At 49.2% G+C, this 25,890-nt stretch overlaps 1 protein-coding gene and 1 long non-coding RNA gene across 10 annotated transcripts in view; both read left to right on the top strand.

Annotated features, from left to right (window-relative positions):
- Window positions 1-25,890, top strand: part of LOC140898275 (uncharacterized) — a 2,445,793-nt gene that overhangs the window by 36,017 nt on the left and 2,383,886 nt on the right. The gene's annotated exons all lie outside the window — the stretch shown is intronic.
- Window positions 10,359-13,196, top strand: LOC140898301 (uncharacterized). The gene is made up of 2 exons (XR_012154951.2): window positions 10,359-11,597; window positions 12,719-13,196. It is a non-coding gene; the product is annotated as an uncharacterized LOC140898301 (long non-coding RNA).

The raw sequence follows: 25,890 nt of genomic DNA, 5'->3' as shown, positions 1-25,890 counted from the left end.
TGTGACTTGCTTTCCCCTGCCCTGAAACGCATGAATACCAAGATGAGAGCAGCCCTCACAGTTGAGAAGCAAGTGGCGATAGCCCTGTGGAAGCTTGCAACGCCAGACAGCTACCAGTCAGTTGGGAATCAATTTGGATTGGGCAAATCTACTGTGGGGGCTGCTGTGATGCAAGTAGCCCACGCAATCAAAGATCTGCTGATATCAAGGGCAGTGACCCTGGGAAATGTGCAGGTCATAGTGGATGGCTTTGCTGCAATGGGATTCCCTAACTGTGGTGGGCCATAGATGGAACCCATATCCCTATCTTGGCACCGGAGCACCAAGCCAGCGACTACATAAACTGCAAGGGGTACTTTTAAATAGTGCTGCAAACTCTGGTGGATCACAAGGGACGTTTCACCAACATCAGTGTGGGATGGCCGGGAAAGGTACATGACGCTCGCATCTTCAGGAACTCTGGTCTGTTTCAAAAGCTGCAGGAAGGGACTTTATTCCCAGACCAGAAGATAACTGTTGGGGATGTTGAAATGCCTATATGTATCCTTGGGGACCCAGCCTACCCCTTAATGCCATGGCTCATGAAGCCATACACAGGCAGCCTGGACAGTAGTCAAGAGCTGTTCAACTACAGGCTGAGCAAGTGCAGAATGGTGGTAGAATGTGCATTTGGACGTTTAAAGGCGCGCTGGCGCAGTTTACTGACTCGCTTAGACCTCAGCGAAACCAATATTCCCACTGTTATTACTGCTTGCTGTGCACTCCATAATATCTGTGAGAGTAAGAGGGAGACATTTATGGAGGGGTGGGAGGTTGAGGCAAATCGTCTGGCTGCTGGTTACGTGCAGCCAGACACCAGGGTGGTTAGAAGAGCACAGGAGGGCGCGGTGCGCATCAGAGAAGCTTTGAAAACCAGTTTCATGACTGGCCAGGCTACGGTGTGAAAGTTCTGTTTGTTTCTCCTCAATGAAACCCCCCGCCCCTTGGTTCACTCTACTTCCCTGTAAGCTAACCACCCTCCCCTCCTCCCTTCGATCACTGCTTGCAGAGTCAATAAAGTCATTGTTGCTTCACATTCATGCATTCTTTATTTATTCATCACACAAATAGGGGGATGACTACCAAGGTAGCCCAGGAGGGGTGGTGGAGGAGGGAATGAAAATGCCACCCAGCACTTTAAAAGTTTACAACTTTAAAATTTATTGAATGCCAGCCTTCTGTTTTTTGGGCAATCCTCTGTGGTGGAGTGGCTGGTTGGCTGGAGACCCCCCCACCGCGTTCTTGGGCGTCTGGGTGTGGAGGCTATGGAACTTGGGGAGGAGGATGGTTAGTTACACAGGGGCTGTAGTGGCAGTCTGTGCTCCAGCTGCCTTTGCTGCAGCTCAACCATACTCTGGAGCATATTAGTTTGATCCTCCAGCAGCCTCAGCATTGAATCCTGCCTCCTCTCATCACGCTGCCACCACCTTTCAGCTTCAGCCCTCTCTTCAGCCCGCCACTTACTCTCTTCAGCCCGCCACCTCTCCTCCCGGTCATTTTGTGCTTTCCTGCACTCTGACATTATTTGCCTCCATGCATTCCTCTGTGCTCTGTCAGTGTGGGAGGACAACGTGAGCTCAGAGAACATTTCATCATAAGTGCGTTTTTTTTTTCTTTCTAATCTTCACTAGCCTCTGGGAAGGAGAAGATCCTGTGATCATTGAAACACATGCAGCTGGCGGAGAAAAAAAAGGGACAGCAGTATTTAAAAAGACACATTTTATAAAACAGTGGCTACAGTCTTTCAGGGTAAACCTTGCTGTTAACATTACATACATAGCACATGTGCTTTCGTTACAAGGTCGCATTTTGCCTCCCCCCACCGCGTGGCTACCCCCTCAACCCTCCCTCCTCCCCGTGGCTCACAGTGGGGAACATTTCTGTTCAGCCACAGGCAAACAACCCAGCAGGAACGGGCACCTCTGAGTGTCCCCTGAAGAAAAGCATCCTATTTCAACCAGGTGACCATGAATGATATCACTCTCCTGAGGATAACACAGAGAGATAAAGAACGGATGTTGTTTGAACGCCAGCAAACATACACTGCAATGCTTTGTTGTACAATGATTCCCGAGTACATGCTACTGGCCTGGAGTGGTAAAGTGTCCTACCATGGAGGACGCAATAAGGCTGCCCTCCCCAGAAACCTTTTGCAAAGGTTTTGGGAGTACATCCAGGAGAGCCGTGAATGCCTGGGCAAATTAATCCTTTCACATGCTTGCTTTTAAACCATGTATAGTATTTTAAAAGGTACACTCACTGGAGGTCCCTTCTCCTCCTGCCGGGTCCAGGAGGCAGCCTTGGGTGGGTCCGGGGGGTACTGGCTCCAGGTCCAGGGTGAGAAACCGTTCCTGGCTGTCGGGAAAACTGGTTTGTCCGCTTGCTTGCTGTGAGCTATCTACAACCTCCTCCTCATCATCATCTTCTTCGTCCCCAAAACCTGCTTCCGTATTGCCTCCATCTCCATTGAAGGAGTCAAACAACACGGCTGGGGTAGTGGTGGCTGAACCCCCTAAAATGGCATGCAGCTCATCATAGAAGCGGCATGTTTGGGGCTCTGATCCGGAGCGGCCATTCGCCTCTCTGGTTTTCTGGTAGGCTTGCCTCAGCGCCTTAAGTTTCACGCGGCACTGCTTTGGGTCCCTGTTATGGCCTCTGTCCTTCATGCCCTGGGAGATTTTGACAAAGGTTTTGGCATTTCGAAAACTGGAACGGAGTTCTGATAGCACGGATTCCTCTCCCCATACAGCGATCAGCTCCCGTACCTCCCGTTCAGTCCATGCTGGAGCTCTTTTGCGATTCTGGGACTCCATCATGGTCACCTCTGCTGATGAGCTCTGCATGGTCACCTGCAGCTTGCCACGCTGGCCAAACAGGAAATGAGATTCAAAAGTTTGCGATTCTTTTCCTGTCTACCTGGCCAGTGCATCTGAGTTGAGAGTGCTGTCCAGAGCAGTCACAATGGAGCACTCTGGGATAGCTCCTGGAGGCCAATACCGTCGAATTGTGTCCACAGTACCCCAAATTCGAGCCGGCAAGGTCGATTTAAGCGCTAATCCACTTGTCAGGGATGGAGTAAGGAAATCGATTTTAAGAGCCCTTTAAGTCAAAATAAAGGGCTTCATCGTGTGGACGGGTGCAGGTTTACATCGATTTAATGCTGCTAAATTCGACCTAAAGTCCTAGTGTAGACCAGGGCTTGGAGTCATTATGGATAGTTTTCTGAAAACATCCACTTAATGTGAAGCATCAGTCAAAAAAGCAAACAGAATGTTGTGAATCATTAAGAAAGGGATAGATACGTCTGTGTAAATCCATGGTACACCCACATCTTGAATACTGCATGCAGATGTAGTCACCCCATCTCAAAAAATATATGTTGGGATTGGAAAAGGTTCAGAAAAGGGCAACAAAATTTATTAGGGATATGGAACAGCTTCCGTATGAGGAGACATTAATAAAACTGGGACTTTTCAGCTTGGAAAAGAAACAACTGAGGGGAGGTATGATTGAGGTCTATAAAATCATCACTGGTGTGGAGAAAATAAATAAGGAAGTGTTATTTACTCCTTCTCATAACACAAGAACTAGGGGGTCATAAAATGAAATTAATAGGCAGCAGGTTTAAAAGAAACAAAAGGAAGTATTTCTTCACACAACGCAGAGTCAACCTGTGGAATTCTTTGCCAGAGGATGTTGTGAAGGCCAAGCCTATAACAAGGTTCAAAAAAGAACTAGATAAGTTCATGGATGATAGGTCCATCAATGGCTATTAGCCAGGATGGGCAGGGATGGTGTCCCTAGCCTCTGTTTGCCAGAAGATGGGAATGGGCTATGGGATGATCACTTGATGATTACCTGTTTTGTTCATTCCCTTGGGGGCACCTGGCATTGGCCACTGTCGGAAGACAGGATACTGGGCTAGATGGACCTTTGGTCTGACCCAGTATGGCCATTCATATTTTCTAGTAATAATTTTTATTTATCGCTGTTTATTTTATTTATTTATTTGTTTGGGAAATGTGATACCGACATTGGTGTCATTATCTTTCCTCCAACAAGTAAAATTTTCCACAAATTTGTCTCCTCATTATTATTATTATTTATTATTTATTATTTATTATGGGAGAGATTTTAGAACCAGAAACACCACTATCCTCAATAAGAGCTTTGTCATTGACTTCAGGGAGTGAAGGATCAAGCACTAAATGCACAAGTCCTAGAACAATACAGTTGATAATATTAGGGCCTGAAATTACACTCCTTGCACCCCTAAAGCTCCCAACAAAGTTGCTGGATATGTAGGATATGCCAGGAAGCAGGACTGGGCTCTAATTCTGCTGGGAATTCAGAACTTTCACAACTTGGAAATACTCACTCTTTGATATTGAACTCCAATGTAGTCACATGATTAGTAAAACAAAAATTTAATGTTTATCGAGGTGCTAAGGATTCATATAATGAAAACATTTCTTTCAATCTACATTAACTGTAAATATTCTTAAACAACTTGCTTTTCAAATGTTTTCTCCTAATAGAAACTGTTCTATGAAGTTGTTTGCTGTTCATTTTTGTTGTTGTGATTATTGGTAATAAAGGAACACCAACTTGAAACTCACATGAAATATCACAATAATGTATTGATGATAATTCAATAGGTAGGAGATGAGAACATAGAGAACATGATTTAAGATGTATCTTCACTGAGGGTGAAATTCCCCTCCTGCGGGAGGTGACATTAAGTGGGAGACAAGGGGGACTCTGTGCCCTCCTGCACAGCGGGGAAGGGCTTCATGCCAGCTTGGTATCAGTTTTTCCCCTTTGTGCAGAGTTGTTTCTGATAGATACAAGTTAGGTCTATTCTTGGTGTCATCTTGTTATTTACAGAATATGTAGAGGAAAGTCTTTTATCCTAGAACACAGTAGAAACCAACAACAGCAGACAGTTTCCTTGCTCAGAAAATCCCCAATCTTCCACTGTAGTGAGCTCTGTGCCCAAGGAGCCCTATCTGCTTCCGTTCACACCCATAACTCCTTTGCCAGGTTTCTTTTGGTTTTCTACCTCCAACAAACACACATGCACGCACGTGCGCGCGCACACACACACACACACACACACACACGGTCTTTTAGCCCCTGAGTTCACTATCAGTGATAGCCCTGTTAATCTACCTGGGTTGGCTTTGTGCCCAGTGCACTGGGCAGTAGTTTTCATTATTTCTAGCTGGATCACAACACAAAAGGCCATAATGATTCTTTCTACTGAACCTGAAGGCAGATGCTTGGGTTTAACAAAGTCTGTGATCCTCTTTGGATCAAAATCCTATTAACACCTGCCAAAATAACGTCAACAACTGCTGAGAAAGAGGTGTGTGTGTGTGTGGCTATATGTACTATAAATCTATGCAGGAAGCCAGAAGCTGGGGCTGGACAGTGAAGTACAGGGAGAAATGAAGATAGAGACTGAGGAGTTTTAGGGATAGCTCTGTTTCCTTATTATAACAACATGATCTGGTCAGTGATATAGAAAATGACTCTGTTGAGCTTTACCATTGTCACATGACAAGTATCAGGTCGGCAGAGAAATGGGAGTGAAGCCACCAGGCCAGGATTTTGTAGATTCCAGATAGGGGATGTGCAGGAGCTGCAGCTGAGATCAAAGTGAGTACACTGGCCATTGCGAGGCTTCAGAGGTGCTCTGTGTCCTGCCTGTGGTATCTTTACTGAAATCTCTTTTTGCTAACAAAGTGCAGTGCACCTGAGCTCTATAGTGCTGGGCCCTACAGAAACACCCCATGCCAGGGAAGTAAATAAATGCATCTATTCCAGGGAGGAAAAAGTTCCTAGCAACTTTCAGGTTTAAAACCAAGCCCTTTTTGAATCATCACAGCTAAGTATTGTCAATTGTAACATCTCTCTGCCCAACACTCCCATAACTCAGACACTGCCCTCTTTAGCGATAGTGTGAATTTCATACATAGAGAATACAGCCTTTCAACTGTGTATCCAGGGGGATAGAAGCTCTGGATGATAAAACTGGATATAATAATGAATATTTATTTCTCTACATTTTTAGGGAAACTTACTGCAGAGCTTGGTAAGTCTTCTTTTGCTTCTTTCTATTTTTTGCACGCAGTTGTATACTGATCAGAGAGTTTTGTTGTCATTGTGGTGTTGACGTTTATTTAGTTTTTTTGTTAGGTTGATTGATTTTGGGGGGGCAGGGTTGTTTTTCTGATTATTTATTTCTTGGGGGAGGTTGTTTTTCTTTTTTCAATTTCGATTTTAAAAAATGTGGAATAGAGGTAAGGCTGATCAATGTCACACAGAATAAACAAAATAAGATAAGGGATTTGAAAAGAAAGGAGCTGTCAGATTTAACTTTGATCCTGACAGTACTGAGAAATAGTGCAGAAAAGAAGTGGAAAATGGATCTTTGTCATAAAATTGAAATTAAATTGGCAATGTTTTGAAGAAAAATGTTTGTTTCTGAAAAAGGCAATTTGTCAAGAAAAACACTTTTAATTCAAAAATTAGGATTAGCTTTCAGATTTGACTTGCTGTATCTGAGTAGAACTCATGGGACTCAGTGGAGTGACTCCGATCTGTAAAGTTAAGCACGTGCAGCCATCTTTTCACGATTGCTGCACATATATGTTCTATTCTGCTCCCTCTGAAATAGATGGGAGATTTTTCACTGACCTCGGTGGGACCAGGTTCAGGCTTTTCTGACCAGGTATTTTGCATCCTAATTCTAATGTGTCCGTTGAAAAATCAGATCGTAAGTTTTTTGACAGTTGCATAGTTAATGGAACCTGACATAATACAAAAGAGTGTGTTAAAGGTGTAGCCTCTGTGAGAGAAGCACTTACACAATCTAGGTGTGTTTCTGATTCTTTATTTTATCATAAACATCTGATAGACATTATAAATCTATTTTTCCCTCAGTGTACCATTCTGTACCCTATTGAATCCTAGAGAATTTGTTCTGGGGAATTCTCATCTCTGATTATGTGGTTGGTTTCAGGCTGGAGAAAGCTTGCTGCCCCTCTGGAAAAAGGTAATTGAAGATCATACTGTATCAATGTCCATCACCTTTCATAAGAAAATGTTGCACCTTCTCCTTGATTGCAGCAGTGAGTAGTTCAGGGCAGACCTCACAAGCATCCTGTATGTTGGTGCGCATCAGGATGTGAGGCAGGTTTTATGCCTATGTCCTGCCACAGCACAATGCATCCAGATCATACACAGCTCCTCCCACTCCTCTGTCTGCATGTGCCCTGCCCCCTGAAGGGCTTTCTGAGAGCACCTCCCAGTCATTGTACAATGGAACATGACCCTGCCCAGCTGCTACCCCAGGGCCAAGGCCTGCCCTGTCTTCCCATCAATTGCCTTCCTGCTCCTGCTCATGTCTCCTCCTCACTCTTCTTCAGCCCTCACTGCCTGGGAGAGGGACAGAGCTATGCTCTGCAGACAAGGAGCAACTGAATTCTGTGTCTGGTGTTTAGATACCATGATGATGGAGATGGGAAAAGTGTTGACTAGAATTACAGCTAGAGGGGCTGGGGTAAGTGAGGAAATAAAATGTAGGGGAGGAAGATCCTGCTTCCTGCACATGAGCCAGAGCGAGCAGTGGAGGAGAGATGGGTGGGGGAGTGAAGGTGGTGGTGGGAAGGAGAGGAAGGGAAGGGAAGGGAAGGGAAGGGAAGGGAAGGGTGGGATGATGAGCAGTTTTGAAGATGATAGCAATTAACAGGAGGGTGAGTGCAGTTCCCCAGAGCAGCCGCCCTTGGGAGAAACGGGACCTGCTGCTGAGCAGTGAAATCTGAGGCATGTCAAGTCCTTGCCCCATGTGGCCTGTTGCTGTCTGAGGAAGGAGCATGTCAGAGATCCAGCATTTGGAGAGGGGAGGAGAGTGAGGAGGCCCATATCACATTGAAAGGAGGAAGCAGCTGGGAAACAAAAGGACTCATGCTGGAAATAAAGCACTTTGGGGGGGGGGGGGGAAGCTGTGTCAATATTCTTGACTTCATATAATCTGCTGTGTCCCCCCAGGGATACTAGTCCCCTCCATGGGGAGAGGTGGGGCCAGGAGGGGATAGACCCTGATTCTGAGGCCTGGCCCAGCTGATCCCTTCACTCTGTTACTGACACATCTCTGTCAGGGGAGTGACTCTCCCCTGCACTGTGCTGAGATCTCAGAGCTGCTCCCCATTCCAACCTGGTAAATTCTGGAGGAAGGCGATTCCCTAAGTCACACTCCATCTGGGGCAGATTCTGTCACTGACATGATCAAACTCTCCCGCAGGGCTGAGCTCTGCCCTTAATGCTCTGATTTTTTCTTTCCCAGAGAATGTGACTTGGATCCAGACACAGTTCATCCCCATCTTCTCCTGTCTGTGGATTGCAAAAGTGTTAAACGGCTATTCACACGGCTGGATTGCCTCGACAATCCTAAGAGATTTGAATATGAACGTTGTGTGCTGGGCTACGAGGGGTTCAACTCAGGGAGACATTACTGGGAGGTGGAGGTGGGACATGGGGGATACTGGGCTGTGGGGATCGCTAGAGAGTCTGTGAGGAGGAAAGGAGAGATCATATTTAGCACTGAGGAGGGGATCTGGGCTGTGGGCCATTGGGGGAATCAGTACCTCGCTGTCACTTCTCCTCGCTCCCCATTGGCCCTGAAGCAGGTGCCCAAGAGGATCCGGGTTTCTCTGGACAATGAAGTGGGGAAGGTGGCATTTTTTGATGCTGATAAAGGGGTACTGATATTCACTTTCCCACCGGCTTCCTTTGCTGGGGAGAAAATCCACCCTTGGCTCTGGGTCTGGGATTTGCAATCACAGCTCAGACTGTGTCCCTGAGACACAGGAAGAAATACCCCTCTGGGACACTTGTCATCAGCCAGTCTAGCCTCACACATCCTCATCCTAAGATGCTGGAGGTCTCCAATGTTTCTGCAGAGCCTGTAATGCACAGTTTCTATAAACCTGGGAGAGGGGTGGTGTCCCTGGATTTAAGAGCCATTGAGAGCAGAGATGGAGGAAGACAAGCCAATTTCCTTGGTCCTAAGATTGTGCAGCCTGTCTGTCACTAGCCTCTGCAATCCAAGAGAACTCTAGCCACTGGTCAGGTTAGTAGCTAAGGGTGTGTCTACACTGCAGCGTGTGCTCCATCCTGCCTTGCAGGCATGTGCACACATTAGTCAAGTCCACTTGTAAAAGTCCACACTGCCGAGCTGCACATGATCCGTACTCCATACACGTGTGTTGACATGAATGCTGTAGTTTCGTGTTTGGCACTAGGATTTCTAGGGACATGGAGTGCACATTTGGCAGGCTGAAGGCAATATGGTGCCACCTACAGACCATTTGGACACCAACATAGCCAGTGCCATCCATATGGCTGTGGTCTGCTGTGCTCTGCCTAGCATCTGCAAGGAGAAAGACACTGCTGGTTGCAGTCCCATACAGACATCCAGAATGTGCACCTGTCATCCAGGGGTGCTGGAATGGGGAGTCAGGGGTCCATGGCCCCATCACTTTTAAAAATGGGGGACTATGCCCTCCAACTTTTAACAAGCCGTAAGAGCAAGCGATGCGGGGGCAGAGAGGAGTGAGCAGGGGTAGGGCCTTACGGGGCAGAGGTGGTGTGAGGGTGGGGGCTCAGGAGGAAGGGGTGATGTGGGAGCAGGGCATTGGGAAAAGGGGTAGTGGGGGAGGGCAGGGCCAGAGTTTAGGTGCCGGTGGCTCCCCACACTTTTATGGAGCTTCCATCGCTCCTGCTGTCATCACAGAGGTTGGGTCCAGGTGAACAAGGGAAACAAGGGATGGCTTACACACCTACATCCTTGCAGCACTGGGTGATGTGGAGATGTGATGAGGGACTGTAATGCTGTACATTGGCATTGTGTCTATTTCCTATGTGCTGATTTGCTCTTGGTTATTTGCTGTTGCTTTTAAAAGAATCTGATATTTTATTTAAAATCTTTGGATACAACTTCCTGACTCTTCCTTTATTTCCTGACACTCATATGCCAATGTATTGTCCAAGCCAGCCAATTCATTAACAAAACAAAATGCTGAAATAACCCAAAGACCATTGCAGGCACCATAACTTCCTGTCCACAAATAATTCTTCAGAAGTGTGCAGTGTGAAATAAAGTGCAACCCTGTGCAAAAGGACAGGTTTCAGAGTAGCAGCCATGTTAGTCTGTATTTGCAAAAAGAAAAGGAGGACTTGTGGCACCTTAGAGACTAACCAATTTATTGGAGCATGAGCATCTGATGAAGTGAGCTGTAGCTCACGAAAGCTTATGCTCAAGTAAATTGGTTAGTCTCTAAGGTGCCACAAGTCCTCCTTTTCTTCCTGTGCAAAAGGGGACCAATAGCTAAAGTCCAAGCTCCATGGGCTCACTAATAGTGGAACTGGAAGTCAGAAGGGCACCTCCAGTTCTCCTTCCCCCTAGTCAAAATGTTGATCTTATTGAATGCTGTTTTATGGGGGTGGAATGCACATGGTACATCTGCCCATTTCACTCCATGCATTGCTCAGAGCCCATCCAACCCCAGAGTTTTCCAGTGGCTGCTGGACATGGTAGCATGGAAGTCGGTCTGCAGGCAGTGGGGATGGTGCTGAAGGTGGTGCTGGAGCTGGTATTGAGGGCTGCAGCTATCAGGGGGTAGCCTTTAATTTTATTTAAAGTGAATTTTGCAATGTGGTATTACACCACCGTGGGTTCGGCTCTGGCAGCTACAGTTTTAAGCTTAACACAGTGAAAGTTACCTTTGCTACTTGCTTTAGATTTAGAGTTTTTAGGAACACAAAGACCAAAGGTAGTGACCACACATACATTTACCAATGCAAGGTTTATTTTATTTTATACGTTTTATTAAAGTTATAATTACCCAAGCATACAGAAACTTTATACAGACCTCTGCACAAGTTACAAATATAGTTATACTTTCTTAAGAGTGTTAGGGATTGAATGGGTCTTTTATGGCTTGATTATTAGTAGGGGGATGGTTTCTGCTGGAGTCTTCCATAGGGAGCTCAATTTTTACATGTTGGGCATTTTTTTAAATAATGTGATTTTGTTGATACCTACATTTTGTGCATGTTTATGAAAGTGTTAACCTTTTTTTATGGGTTTGCGTTTCCTGGAAACTAAAGGGATCCCAATTTTTTTATATGTGTAAGTTTTTTTAATTTTTATGAGCATTGACACACAACCTGTATTTTGTGGTTAAGAAACATGTTGGAGACAGATGTGCCTTTACAGTATTTTTATAATTTACTATTAATTTTTTGTGTGGAGGGGGTAATTTTGTGCAATATTACCACTTGGTACCTTTTTTCATAATTTTATGGCATTGCCATAAACATTTAAACATTGCCCCCCATGCAGGGAAGAAATAATCACCCCATATTACATTCTGTGTCAAGACAAGGCCAACATGTTTGAACTTTGTCATCAATCTGGTATGTTTTTATTCCATCTTCATATTACTGAGAAGCTCCTTCTAGCAACAAACCCAGACCAAAGATACAGCATGGTGAGAATTTCAGGGTTAATTCATTAAAAAAATAAGTAAGTAGGCAGGTAGGTAGGTTCTGGTTGGGGGTTTTGGGTAATCAGATCAGGGGCCTGTTACCTGATCAAGTTTCAAGTTTCAAGAAGGAAACCTTGAAGCCCTGAGGAAGCCTTGTAGGACATTACACAATGGCATAGAAAGCAATGGAGAGAGCTAGTAAGCTACCAGGGTGGGCATTGGAAATGTGCTCATCATAGGACTCTCACTCCCTGCCTGGAGTTTCTCTGTATGAAACATTGTCAAGAATCAAATGCTCGATTTGGGGGAAATTCAGGTGAACATTAACTAGATACAGAGCTAGGATAGTCTTTGTTTCCCTCAAACAGGGTTTGGCTTCTGCCCCTGCCTTAGGGCTGCCTGACTATTCTAAGCCTTTTACCCTTTTCTGCCACGTACAATCTAGGTGTGCACTTGGAGTTCTCACTCAGATGCACGGAGAAAAGAAACGCCCAGTGGCTTATTTCTCTGCCACTTTTGACCCTGTTGCCCAAGGCTTACCCCCCTGCCAGCATCCTAGTGGACTATCCTAGTGGCAGGGCTGGACCCTGGAACGGGGGAGGGGCAGGGCTGGGAGCGTCCCGGGCAGGGGCTCCTATCGTGTGCCAGGAACTAGCTGCAAGTTCGGGCTGGGCTGGGGAGGAACAGGACCTCGTCCCCTGCATGGGCTGCTCCCAGGGCCAGATCAGAGCCACCTCCAGGAACCTCCCCCAGCAGCAGAAAGCTCCGTGGCCGCCGGCCGGGAGCCCAGCTCTGAAGGTAGCACCACTGCCAGGAGCAGTGCCGAAGTCAGGGTCGCAATACCGTGACACCCCTCCCCCAATAGCCTTGAGACCCCCCATGACTCTCTTCTGGGATGGGATCCACACAGTTACAACAGGGTGACATTTCAGATTGAAATAGCTAAAACTGTGAAATTTAAAAGACTTTTAAAAATCTCATGATCGTGAAATTTACCAAACTGGATGGGTGAATTTGGTAGGGCCCTACCCAGGAGTCTTCACAGGGAGGTAATTCACATTACAGATACACAAATGTGGATCCTCAGTTGCGCTGTTTATATCATGGCCGCTTCTTTCTGGTAGATCCATTTGAGCTCCGCGGCACACGTCTCAGACAGAACCTGGCTGCCTTTTATCCACCCGTAGCTGTTCCCATCTGCAGAGCCTGAGAAGCTGCAGAGTGAGAGAGAGTCCGTGTCACTGTGGGTCCCTGTAACAAGGAAAGGCCGGGGTGAGTTTTTCCTCCCCCTCCCTGTACTGGGAAGCTGGGCTCTGGTGTTGTCTTTCATCTCTAGCTTTCCTGCGGAGCGTCAGTCGAGAAGACGTCCCAGGCTGTGAGATGAGTTAGGGCAGTGGCTCTCAACCTTTCCAGACCACTGCACCCCTTTCAGGAGTCTGATTTCTCTTGCGTACCCCAAGTTTTACGTGGCTTAAAAATGACTTGCTTTGAAAATCCGACATGAAAATACAAATGTTGCCACAGCCACTATTGCTGAAAAATGGCTGACTCTCATTTTTACCATTCAATTATAAAATAAATCCATTGGAAATAAGTATTGTACTTACATGTCAGTGTATTGCATATAGAACAGTGTAAACAAGTCAGTGTCTGTCTGAAATTTTAGTTTGCACTGACTTCGCTAGTGCTTTTTATGTAGCCCGTTGTAAAACTAGGCCAATATCTAGATGAGTTGACCTACTCCTCGGAAGAGCTCTGTGTACCCCAGGGATACGTGTACCCCTCCTTGAGACCCACAGAGTTGGGGGTCTGGAGCAAGGACCATACGAGGCTGAATCCCATGGGGAGGGTGACCTGGTACTTGTTCATTGGAAGCGCCACCTTGATCTCCTGCATCTCAGCTTTCCTTTAAAAACGAAGTCTGATGGGTGAGAGGAAACCTGCACCGTGCGACCTGGGTAACGGGACAGCTTCAGGGAGCTGAGGACTTGTCCCAATGAACGGCAGGGCTGGATTCACAAGGGGACTTAAGAGGCTAATTCACCACTCCTGGCAGCGCAAGCCCGACCTTCCAGCCCCCTGCAGGCCTCGCTCTCTGTGTACAGGTTAGCGATAGACACCCCCAAAGCCTCTGAGCGTCCCTCTGGAGTGTTCAGCCCGTTCCACGGAGCACATGCAGAACTGTGACTCTAACCCCAGAGGCGCGGTCCACAGCAGCTTGTAAGATTCAATTCAGGCCAACCACTCTATTGAGAACACAGCACTTAGATATACAGAAAACAGGAATGAGTTTATTATCAAAGAACAGAGATGCAAGCGAGAGTGAATAAATACTGGAAAGTAATGGTTACATAGAAAACAAAATCCTCACACTTTCTAGAGCCGGGGTTCTCACAAATTTTTGGCAGCCGCAGCATGCGGCTCTGACAATACTTAACTAACTGTAGGAAAAACAAACCAATAAATTACATGTGCATATTTACGTAGGGATTTTTTGCAGACTCAATAATAAATATAAGGTACAGTTGTGTCTTATCTTTACTGGACCTAAACACAGAACAAACCAGTGCTTTGCGCAGTCTTGTCTTTTTTGTTGTTCTTTTGCTTTTTTGGTCAAAGGTGGACTGCATTACAACAATTCTGAACTAAATTTAAAAATCCTTTACATAATAGAAGTCCAAATAATAATGAAAGAAGGTATCTGCCAATATGTCCAAAATTTCTTTCACAGACAAAAAAACCCAATCAACCTAGCCCAGTAATAATAATGATAACAGTAACAACAAAATCTGAGCCGTTACTGTTGTCTTTTCAGCTTGGTTTTTGCATCATTTAACAGCTTGCGCCTCTGAAACTCACCGTGATAATTTTGTTCAACTTCCCTTGCACAAGTGCAGTATGGATGTTGCACGACATACATTTCAATTTGATGAATTTCTCTCTCACACTGCAACTTGCTCAGAAATGGAATCAGATGGCTTCAGAAACACAGTAAACTGCCTTTCCCCCTGGTGCTGAAGTGTTCATTTTTCTTTCTCTGTTTTGCTTTTCTTAGCAGAAGGTCCCAGAGGAGCCACCTGCTGTCACATTCAAGGTCATTTTCTGGCACTAGATTATTTGAAATACTTTCTGATACCCAGTCACATTTATAACTCTTTCACCTCTCCCCCCCCAGCCCCATGAACAATCGCAACCTACCCAAACACCACGCAGTGAGATGGCCCATAGCCACTTACAGAGCTACAATAACATGAGATGTAAACACAGTGGTTAGAGGTCTATAAAATCATGAGTGGTGCGGAGAAAGTGACTAAGGAAAAGCTATTTACTTGTTCCCATAACACAAGAACTAGGGGCCACCAAATGAAATTAATGGGCACCAGGTTTAAAACAAATAAAAGGAAGTTCTTCTTCACACAGCGCACAGTCAACCTCTGGAACTCCTTGCCTGGGGAGGTTGTGAAGGCGAGGTTGTGAAGGCTAGGGTTTAAAAGAGAACTGGATAAATTCATGGAAGTTAAGTCCATTAATGGCTATTAGCCAGAATGGGTAAGGAATGGTGTGCCTAGCCTCTGTTTGTCAGAGGGTGGAGATGGATGGCGGGAGAGAGATCACTTGATCATTGCCTGTTAGGTTCACTCCCTCTGGGGCGCCTGGCATTGGCCGCTGTCGGCAGACAGGATACTGGGCTGGATGGACCTTTGCTCTGACCCAGTAAGGCCGTTCTTACGTTCTTAGCGAAAGAATACACTTTGCGACTTCAAAGAAAACCACACCGATGTAGCTCAGCTCTGCCGGCATGGTACTATTTAAAAGGAACAGGCACTCTAAGTCGGGAAGACTTAGGAAACGTGGCAGCGGTGATCAGAAAATGAGCATGTGTTCACTCACGCACAAGGCATGTCTGACCCTGTAGATTTAACTGTCCAGTGCACGGTAGCCCACACCCCTGCCCTACTGAACTGAGCAGAGAAGTCAGTGACTACCAGTTGATGGCACAGGCTGTCTCCACCATCCATCTACAGCTCAGATGCCACATGTTCTGCAGAGCTCCCTGCACCTGCAGGTGTGTAACCAACCCTAAGCTCACAGATTCCCACCTTACACAGTGAGAGCCAATGCTGCCCATTTCAACAGCCTGCCATTACAGCAGGGAGCTGGGATTCAGGGCCCATCTATATCAGAGCAATCTGCACCAGTATAATCACAGTGTTGCAGTGACATCCGGGCAAGCACCTCCTGGAGATGCGCTGGAGCAGTGCGGCTCGCTCTGGTAACTTCCTGCAGCAAACTGCACCAAGGCAAGCTCCTTTGTGCACCAGTGCAGTGCGTCTGCTTTAGCGGTTTGCACCAATTCAACTGCACGGATGTCATGACATCGGCACAGAGGATTCCTAATGCAGACAGACCTGGATTCAATCCCCTCTGCCAGCTGCTAAACCCTCCTGGGGCCCAGTGATCAGATCCCAGGGCAGTAGAGAAATCCCATCCCCGACAGTCTCCAGCACGCCCTGCGCCAGACGACGGGGGGATACAGCAGGGTTCATGTTCATCGCAAACAGACGCCCTCTGCACAAGCACACGCTGTCTGTGCAGCCCCGGGGAGTGAATGGTGCTAAGGGACCCTTCATGGCCAAGCTCAGCGATTGGGGGGTTTCCACACTGCGCTGGTGGAGGGGTCTCGACTGACTTCTACGGCTCATTTCAATAACACGGCAGCACCTGCCGCCCGGCCACAGGCGTGACCTGAAGATCCAGGAAGGCCAAGCTGGTAACCTCAGAGCAACACAGGGAAGGCAAAGGGCTCAGGGATGCGCTGCACCCTGTCCCATTGGACACCCCGGTCAGGGACTGTTTCATGGCGCATGGCAAAGGCGACTTGGGTCCAAAGTGCTCAGAGATGGGCTGGGGGGGCTAATGTCAGTCAAATCGTCCCGACACAGAGAGTGCCCAGGTGCAGGAGTCTGGGAGGGAGCAGGAGGAGGGTCGGGGAGGAACATCCACCAGGAATCGTCTGTCCAAGGGGCAGAAGCCGGACAGGCCGGGAGGAGAGAGGGACCGTGGTAGGTCACGGGGGAATGGGATGCACGGAGATCGTAGATGGAGGGGAAGGGAGCGGGGCAGAAGCCGGGAACTCACCTGCCAGAGCAATGATGGCAGCGATCAAAGGAGAAGATACAACTGTCAGTGCAACCACAACTCTAGGGGTTGGACTTTTCTGGCAGTTACAAGGAGGGTCTGAAACAGACAGACCCGTCAGGCAGGGCTGGGAGGACACGTCTCACTGACAGCACCGGGGCTGGAGCTGCCCTGGAACATGCACCGTTCTGTCGATTTCTCCTTCCGTCAGACACTCTGGGAGGGGAGCCCAGAGGGTCAGGCAGACCCCCCCACCAAGGGCAGATGGAGGGTCCATGGCTCCCTAGAGCTACCCTGGGGCTGTTACCAAGATCCTGCTCTGGCTGGGTAGCAGGGCCTCAGAGCAGCAGCAGGGCCATGGTAAGAGCAGCAGCTGTGGGGAAGTACAGACACTCCCCCTGCTCTGGGCAGGGAGCCTGCGGGGAGGGATACGGACCAGGGCTGCTCTCGGCCCCCCACCCCAGGCAAGTGGAGGGTCATCCACAGCTCCCTGCAACTGTCTGCACTGCAGCTGCCAGCCAGAGGTGGGGTGGGGGGACCTCAGGGGGAAGAGGAGGGGGAGGGGCGGGGCCAATGACAAAAAGTGGGAGGGCCACGCCCCCTTCCAGCACTCCAGGCAGTCTCAGTGTCTCTCTCCAGCCTGCCCCCAGGCAGAGATGCCCCATTACCTGGGTTCCCTCCAGGCTCCAGGTGTCCATTGCCATTAACACACAACTCCTACAGCGGCTCTTCGCTCTCAGCAACCCAGCTGCTGGCCCCATTGTCCCTCTCAGAGACACTCAGGCCACAGACGCTGCTGCAGGTGCTGGGCTGGGGTCAGCTCCTCTCGGTCTGAGTGGGTCCGATTTGGCAGCAGCAAAGCCGAGGCAGAGGTCCTGGCCCTGGCTCCCCGTCCCTGCTCCAGACTCTCCAGCCGATCTGAACCCGAGACAGACCAAGCAGGACAGGTCAGGGGTGGGGGAGGCCATTTGTGGTTTCTCGTTGCCTGCCCAGTATGCAGTATGCCAGAGGTGGTGCCATGATGATTAAAACCCCTTAACTCCTATCGGCCCCTCCGCCCCCAGGGCCGCAGAGACCTGATCTCCTACAGGCCCCGCCCACCAGTGACAGGCACCCAGCTGGGGGGTGGGGGAGAAGACCCTCCTCACACACACAATCCTCCTTGAAGTAAGTGTGAGTAGGGATATCATAAGGGGACGGGGCTGGGGCTCGAAACAGCCCTGTCCCTGGCCCAGCCCCCTCCTGGCAGGGCGGGACTTGAACCAGTGTCCTGCGCTCCTCTGCCCGACCCTTCCTTTCCCTTCCCGGGGGGGCTCTCGAACCCCCCCCCGTCCTTTGGCCCGGGGCCCGCCCTCCGAATCGCCCCCTTTTGGCCCAGAATCCACCTCCCTTCGGCCAAGAACTGACCCTGCCACAGCGCTGCCCTCCCCATGCGGTCCCCAGCCACCGCCCGAGCCCCCCATTTGGAGCCCCACCCCCATGCGGTTCCTAGACACCCGCCCGAGCTCCGCCCCCATTCCAGCCCCACTCTCCCTATTTGGAGCCCCGACCCCCATTCAGTCCCCAGCCCCGAGCCCTTCCCCTCCCGGCCACCGCCCCATTCGGGCCCACTGTGCCCCCTCGCCCCAGCCCGGCTGTGACTGTAACCAGCCCGCAAACCCCGCCGCGCAGAGAGCGAGCCACCGCGGAGCAGCCAGCAGCACCCACCCTCCCTCCCAAGCCCTGGGTGGCTCTTTCAGGGACCCCTGGGACCGGGAGTGTCTCACCCACAGGAATAGCGCCCAGCGGCGCAGCCGTGGGGAAGGAGGTGAGGTCCCGCGCACCAGCCAGGCCGGCTTGCAGCCGCATCCCGCCGGGTGAGTTCACAGCCACAGCACGACCTCAGCCACAGCTGAAACGCCAGTGCCCGATTTCCTCACAACAGCGGCCGATGCACATGCCCCCTGCCCTCAGCCCCGCCTCCATTTAACCCGGCTCCCCCTTCTCTATTGCATCAAACAAGGTGCACAAGTACTCCTTTTCTTTTTGCAAATACAGACTAACACGGCTGCTACTCTGAAACCTGTCATGGTGCAAGGCACTGAATTTAGCCGTATGGAGTGGAAATCTATCAACTTCATGAAAAAACTCATACAGATACAGACAGACATCATCTTCCTTTCCAAATGCAAACAGATGGACATCATACCAAAAGGACTGAAGGTAAAAACTCCATTACAATCTACATACCACACAGACTATGCTGACAGCCTGTGCCACACGCTCTCAAAGAAACTGCGGAACCACCTGATCAACATCCTCTACAGCAAACAGGGAAAGATTAAGAATGAGCTCTCAAAGCTGGATACTCTCATAAAAAACCAACCTTCCACACAAACTTCCTCATGGCTGGACTTTACAAAAACTAGACAAGCCATTTACAACACACACTTTGCTTCTCTACAAAAGAAAAAGGACACTAAACTCTCTAAACTACTACATGCCACAAGGGGCCACAACAGTGGTTCCCTTAATCCACCCAGCAATATTGTTAATCTATCCAACTATAGTCTTAGCCCAGCAGAAGAATCTGTCCTATCTCGGGGCCTCTCCTTCTGCCCCTCCACCCCCACGAACATGATACAATTCTGTGGTGACCTAGAATCCTATTTTCAACGTCTCCCACTCAAGGAATATTTCCAAAACACCTCTGAACAACATACTAACCCACAGAGACCTTGCTACCAACACTACAAAAAGAAGGATTCTAGGTGAACTCCTCCTGAAGGTTGAAACAACAGACTGGACTTCTACAGACGTGCATGGGCTGAAATAGTGGAAAAGCAGCATCCCTTGCCCCATAACCTCAGCCGTGCAGAACACAACGCCATCCACAGCCTCAGAAACAGCTCAGACATCATAATCAAAAAGGCTGACAAAGGAGGTGCTGTTGTCATCATGAATAGGTCGGAATATGAACAAGAGGCTGCTTGGCAGCTCTCCAACACCACTTTCTACAAGCCATTACCCTCTGATCCCACTGAGGGTTACCAAAAGAAACTACAGCATTTGCTCAAGAAGCTCCCTGAAAAAGCACAAGAACAAATCAGCACAGACACACCCCTGGAACCCCGACCTGGGGTATTCTATCTGCTACCCAAGATCCTTAAACCTGGAAATCCTGGGCGCCCCATCATCTCAAGCATTGGCACCCTGACAGCGAGATTGTCTGGCTATGTAGACTCCCTCCTCAGGCCCTATGCTACCAGCACTCCCAGCTATCTTCCAGACACCACTGACTTCCTGAGGAAACTACAATCCATCGGTGATCTTCCTGAAAACACCATCCTGGCCACTATGGATGTAGAAGCTCTCAACACCAACATTCCAAACAAAGATGGACTACAAGCCATCAGGAACAGTATCCCCAATAATATCACGGCAAACATGCTGGCTGAACTTTGTGACTTTGTCCTCACCCATAACTCTTTCACATTTGGGACAATGTATACCTTCAAATCAGCAGCACTGCTATGGGTACCCGCATGGCCCCACAGTATGCCAACATTTTTATGGCTGACTTAGAACAACGCTTCCTCAGCTCTCGTCCCCTAATGCCCCTACTCTACTTACGCTATATTGTTGACATCTTCATCATCTGTACCCATGGAAAAGAAGCTCCCTGGGGGCAGACAGCTGGGTGCGTTTCCCTTCCGTGTTGCTGACCTGCCCAGCTGAGCGGGGCTGCAGCCGCGGGACCCTCTCCCTGAGCCTGGCGGCTCCCAGCGGGGCAGCCCGTCCCCTCGCTGCTCCCTCTGCCTGCCCACCGGGGTCACTCTGAGCCCGCTCCCCGGGCGGGGGGGGGGGGGGGGGGGGGCTCTGGCTCCAGGGGACATTGGCCTGGGCGAGCTGCGAGCCGGGCTCCAGGCGCCGGCTGCCCACGGAGCGATTGGGGGCTGGGGGTCTCCTCCAGCAGGTGAGGAGGGGCTGGTGTTGTGCACGGATCGGGGAGAGGGCGAGCAGGGAGGTGCCGGGTTGGGGGGGGAGAAGAGTTGGGTGGGTGCATCGATCACACTGGGGAACGCAGGGTCTATTGGGGAGGGGGCTGTGTGCTGACCAGATGGGGGAGGAGGTTCGGGTGGGGTTATTGGGGAGTGGGCTGTGCACTGACCAGATGGGAGCGGGGGCAGGTGGGGTCTATTGGGGAGGGCGCTGTGCGCTGATCAGGTGGGGGTATTGGGGAGGGGATGGGGCGGGGTCTATTGGGGTGGGGGCTGTCTGCTGACCAGATGGGGGAGGGAGTCGCGCGGGGTCTATTGGGGAGGGGGCTGTGCGCGGACCAGATGGAAGGAGGGTTAAGGGGGGCAAAATAGGCGGGTAACCTGCAGGAGCTGAAGTTGCCTCCCGAGACAAGAGCTCTGCTGCTGGGCAGCAAATCACGAGCGCGGATCGTTTTGGGGTGGAAGGGGAAGTGATTTTTCTCTGCAGTGAGAGAAGACGTCTCCGTTGGTCCCCAGGGCAGACTTCGTTTCTTTGTCTTTTAACTGATGGGCCAAAGTGTCCTAACGCCCCCTCTGAACTGCCGTCCCAGCAGCGCCGTGTGTCTCAGCCCGCCGTGTGGGGGGGGGGTCTGGGGCTGACCCTCACTTGGGGTCCCAAGCAAGCACTGGGGACGAGGCGCTGAAGGACGGGATCTTACTGGAGGGCAGCTGAAGAGATTTTATTCTAGCAAAGCGCCAGCTCTCTGCCTAAAGCACCGATCTCCTGCCTGCTCTGAAATCCACCCGCTGACTTGGAGCCTTGACAGTTTGTGTGCCTCGGGGGGGGGCACAGGGCCATTTGGACAAGGGATTTCTGAGATCCCCTCCTCCCCCTAACAAAACCCCCAACCAGCTAAAGTTGATCTGCTTTCCATACAGCCAAGGCTGCTCAGATCACTGCAGCAGGGTTTTAAATGCATCCGATGAAGTGAGCTGTAGCTCAGGAAAGCTTATGCTCAGATAAATTTATTAGTCTCTGAGGTGCCACAAGTCCTCCTGTTCTTTTTTAGATGGCTGAGAGTTCTCCAGCAGAGTGCAGGGCGACCCCCAGCCCTTTGGGGGAGATCAAATGACCACGTTATGAACCACTTTGATTCTAGGTTTGCCTGCTGCTCAGCCGGTGTGAGACTCAGACGCCAAGCAGATCACACTGTGCCCGTGCAGAGAGAGAGGGGAAGGAGCTTGAAAGCTAGTTATGGGTGCCTGTCACGGGTAGGCGGGGCATGTAGCAGATCAGGTCTCTGAGGCCCTGTTTGTCAACCATTCAGTTTTCTTCAAGTTGCAAGGAGAGAGGCTTGTAGACGGCCTGGAGAAGAAATCGCTTTGCATGAGGATTCTGTCGATGTTGAAGCCGAGGGGTGTTTTCTGCAAAGGGAGGAGGTGGGAAGGAACCTGCTTTACGGCTCAGGCTCTGTCTGCACTTAAAACACGATAGAATCATAGAATCATAGAATATCAGGGTTGGAAGGGACCCCGAAGGTCATCTAGTCCAACCCCCTGCTCAAAGCAGGACCAATTTCCAGTTAAATCATCCCAGCCAGGGCTTTGTCAAGCCTGACCTTAAAAACCTCTAAGGAAGGAGATTCTACCACCTCCCTAGGTAACGCATTCCAGTGTTTCACCACCCTCTTAGTGAAAAAGTTTTTCCTAATATCCAATCTAAACCTCCCCCACTGCAACTTGAGACCATTACTCCTCGTTCTGTCATCTGCTACCATTGAGAACAGTCTAGAGCCATCCTCTTTGGAACCCCCTTTCAGGTAGTTGAAAGCAGCTATCAAATCCCCCCTCATTCTTCTCTTCTGCAGGCTAAACAATCCCAGCTCCCTCAGCCTCTCCTCATAACTCATGTGTTCCAGTCCCCTAATCATTTTTGTTGCCCTTCGCTGGACTCTCTCCAATTTATCCATATCCTTCTTGAAGTGTGGGGCCCAAAACTGGACACAGTACTCCAGATGAGGCCTCACCAATGTCGAATAGAGGGGAACGATCACGTCCCTCGATCTGCTGGCTATGCCCCTACTTATACATCCCAAAATGCCATTGGCCTTCTTGGCAACAAGGGCACACTGCTGACTCATATCCAGCTTCTCGTCCACTGTCACCCCTAGGTCCTTTTCCGCAGAACTGCTGCCTAGCCATTCGGTCCCTAGTCTGTAGCTGTGCATTGGGTTCTTCCGTCCTAAGTGCAGGACCCTGCACTTATCCTTATTGAACCTCATCAGATTTCTTTTGGCCCAATCCTCCAATTTGTCTAGATAGCTGCTGCAGCCCTTTAGTACAGACACTTCCCACAGCAACGGGACTCCGAGTCCAGCGCTCTAGGCCTCGCTGCCTCCATTAGTACAGAAAAGGGTGAGAAAAATGATGAGGGACGTGGAGCAGCTTCTGTGTGAGGAGAGATTAATAAGACTGGGACTTTTCACCTTGGAAAAGAGATGACTAATGGGGGATAAGATAGAGGTGTAAAAAATCATGACTGATGTGGAGAAAGTAAATCAGGAAGTGTTGTTTACTCTTTCTCATAACACAAGAACCAGGGGTCACCCAATGAAATTAAGAGGCAGCGGGTTTAAAAGAAACAAAAGGAAGTATTTCTTCACACAATGGAGAGTCAACCTGTGGAACTCCTTGCCAGAGGATGTTGTGAAGGCCAAGACTATAACAGGGTTCAAAAAAGAACTAGATAATTTCATGGAGGACAGGTCCCTCAACTGCTATTAGCTAGCATGGGCAGGGATGGTTTCCCTAGTCTATATTTTCAAGAAGCTGGGAATGGGTGACAGGGGATGGATCACTTGATTACCAGAGCTCCTGTGATTCTGGGTTGTTTTTTTTTTAAATCTCTCCACAATTTTGGTTGCAATTGAAACTTCTAGTTAAAGCGATCAGTGTGGGGGGAGGGCGGGGGCTGGACTCTCTGTTGCCTTGCACTTTGTTTGTGTCACCTTTACACTGATGCAAAGTGAGCATGAAATACCAAAAGAACTGCAGACACTAGTGTAAATGACTCACACCAGGATCAGGGTATGGCTGAATTGGGGCCCAGAACTCTTCCCTCACCCACCCATCACGGCACAAGGAGTTTGATCCTGGGCCTCATGCCAACTGCCCATAAGGGGCAGCTTAGAAATTCTTCGGTTGCACAAAGCTGGTGTGTCTCCCTATGTCACCTGCCTCCTCCCAATCTTTAGTCTGGGGACTTGGTGTGGTAGTAAAGAGAGTGTGGTGCATAATGCTGGCTCAGAACTGCTGCCACGACAGCCAGTGTAACTTAGAGCAGCCTCAACGGTGCTCTACGTTTTATGTCAGGTGCTATTTCAGGCACCAGCCAGCCAAATCTTGGGGGAACAAAAGGGTGACTTCAAGCCCCCTTTTCTCATCCCTCTCTGCTGAGCCAAGTGAAAACTTGGCACTGCTGAGAATTCAGACCCAGGCATAAGGCAATGGAGAACGCCAATCTTTCTTCTGCTGTGAAGAGTTGGTAAAACTCAAAGCCCAGATGGCACCGTTATTAAGCCCATTATTTTTTTCTCTTTGCTATTTAAAAATAATGAGATGCAAAACCAATATGAGTGCAGCAGTAATGTTGTGCGGTTCGGACACACAAGTTAAGTTTCCTATGACAACACGAACTTGATCAACTTGCATGTGTGGAGCATATTTTTCCTCTTCCTGTTGTTCTTGTTGTATTTCAAAATTTACCACCCAGGGTTCTTTGTGGCATGTAATGCGGCTTGTATTAAAAACGCCACAAACGCAAACTTACAGGAATGGGCCAGAACTTGACAGCTTACAGGAGTGGCCGCTACAGGGATCGGGGCTGAGTTTAGAGGGCACAATTTTCAAAAGCACCAAAGTGACTTAAGTGGACTTGGGAATTTTACCTCTAGTCTTCCTTATGAATTAATTTTTTATTTTTATTTTTTTTTAAAGGGAGCTGTAGCCTGTTTTCCACAGGGTCAGTCTGAGTTCAAGCCAATGCCGTAGGGCATTTCAGGCTGCTGTCCTGTCTGGTCCAGCCCAGGGGACAATATCTGATGCTTCCAGGAAAAGCAAGAACCGCTGTAACATACATGGCTAGTTTTACCATGCTGTAAATGCAGGTGGGGAATTCATTACTGACCTCCGTGGCATTCAGACTATGTCCTGAAGCATGGGATTGGGCCAGAGGGACAGCTAGCGCTGGACACAGTGTCTAGGGTCTCAGAGTGGGAAGTTCCTTGGAGAATTCCACTGGGTGGGAGACTCAGCTGTGAAGGGAGGGGGCGAGCAGGAGCATCTCATAAACCCAAGATTGGAATAACTGAAGTAATGTTCCTTTTACATGGAGCCTCAGCTCTCTGGAACCTCTGCAAATGCTTTAGCCACGTGTTTAACTCCATCCATAGGAGTAGCCTTGGATCGCAGTGGGAGGGCTCAGGTGCGTAAGTGTTTGCAGGATGGGCGCTCAGGGCAGTCCCTGATGCCAGGGCAAAGTGGATGTGAAGTGCCACTGTCTGGATTTGGGAGCCTGCCTGCACACCAAATTCACTAGGTGGTGGGTGCATGACTGCAAGGCGCTGGGCTGGGGAAAATCAGCCCCGGGTGGTTATTTTGAGTAGAAAACCAGAGCCATTTCTGGGGTCTTTCAGCTTCTAATGCCCTTTCCCTTCTGCAACTGGATTTAAGCCTATGATAAAATCCTTCTCAATGCCAAGTCAGTGTCATAAATCACTGGAGTGGGTGCAGGAATCAGTAGGCGACGTTCTCTGGCCTGGGTTATGCCAGGGCTCAGACTAAATTATTCTTCCCAAAACTTTTAAAAGCTGAGACCCCTCCTCAAGGCAAAGAAACCAATCGTGCCCCTCACCTGTCAGCAATGTGCTAGCGACCCCACCCCCCATTTTCATGGATACATCTTCAAACCCCACCCTTCCCACCACGGCTAGCCTTTCCCCAGGCTTCAGAAGACACTGGAGGAGATGATCCTAACCGTTCCCTCTAACCTTAAGAGCTGAGGGACCCCATCCTGGAGCATCTTAAAAATCACGGTTCCCAGACTCTGTAACGGGGCTGCTTTGCCGGGCTCACCTTTCTCCCTCCGTCAGGTTGGCCGATGGGGATAATGAGCCTGGAGATCTCATTCCCGCTGTTCT

The sequence above is a fragment of the Lepidochelys kempii genome, chromosome 14 (genome assembly GCF_965140285.1).
Source record: "Lepidochelys kempii isolate rLepKem1 chromosome 14, rLepKem1.hap1, whole genome shotgun sequence".
In the NCBI taxonomy this organism is placed as follows: Eukaryota; Metazoa; Chordata; order Testudines; family Cheloniidae; genus Lepidochelys; species Lepidochelys kempii.
The sequence above is the reverse complement of the archived record's forward strand: the minus strand, read 5'-3'. Positions and strand labels throughout refer to the sequence as shown.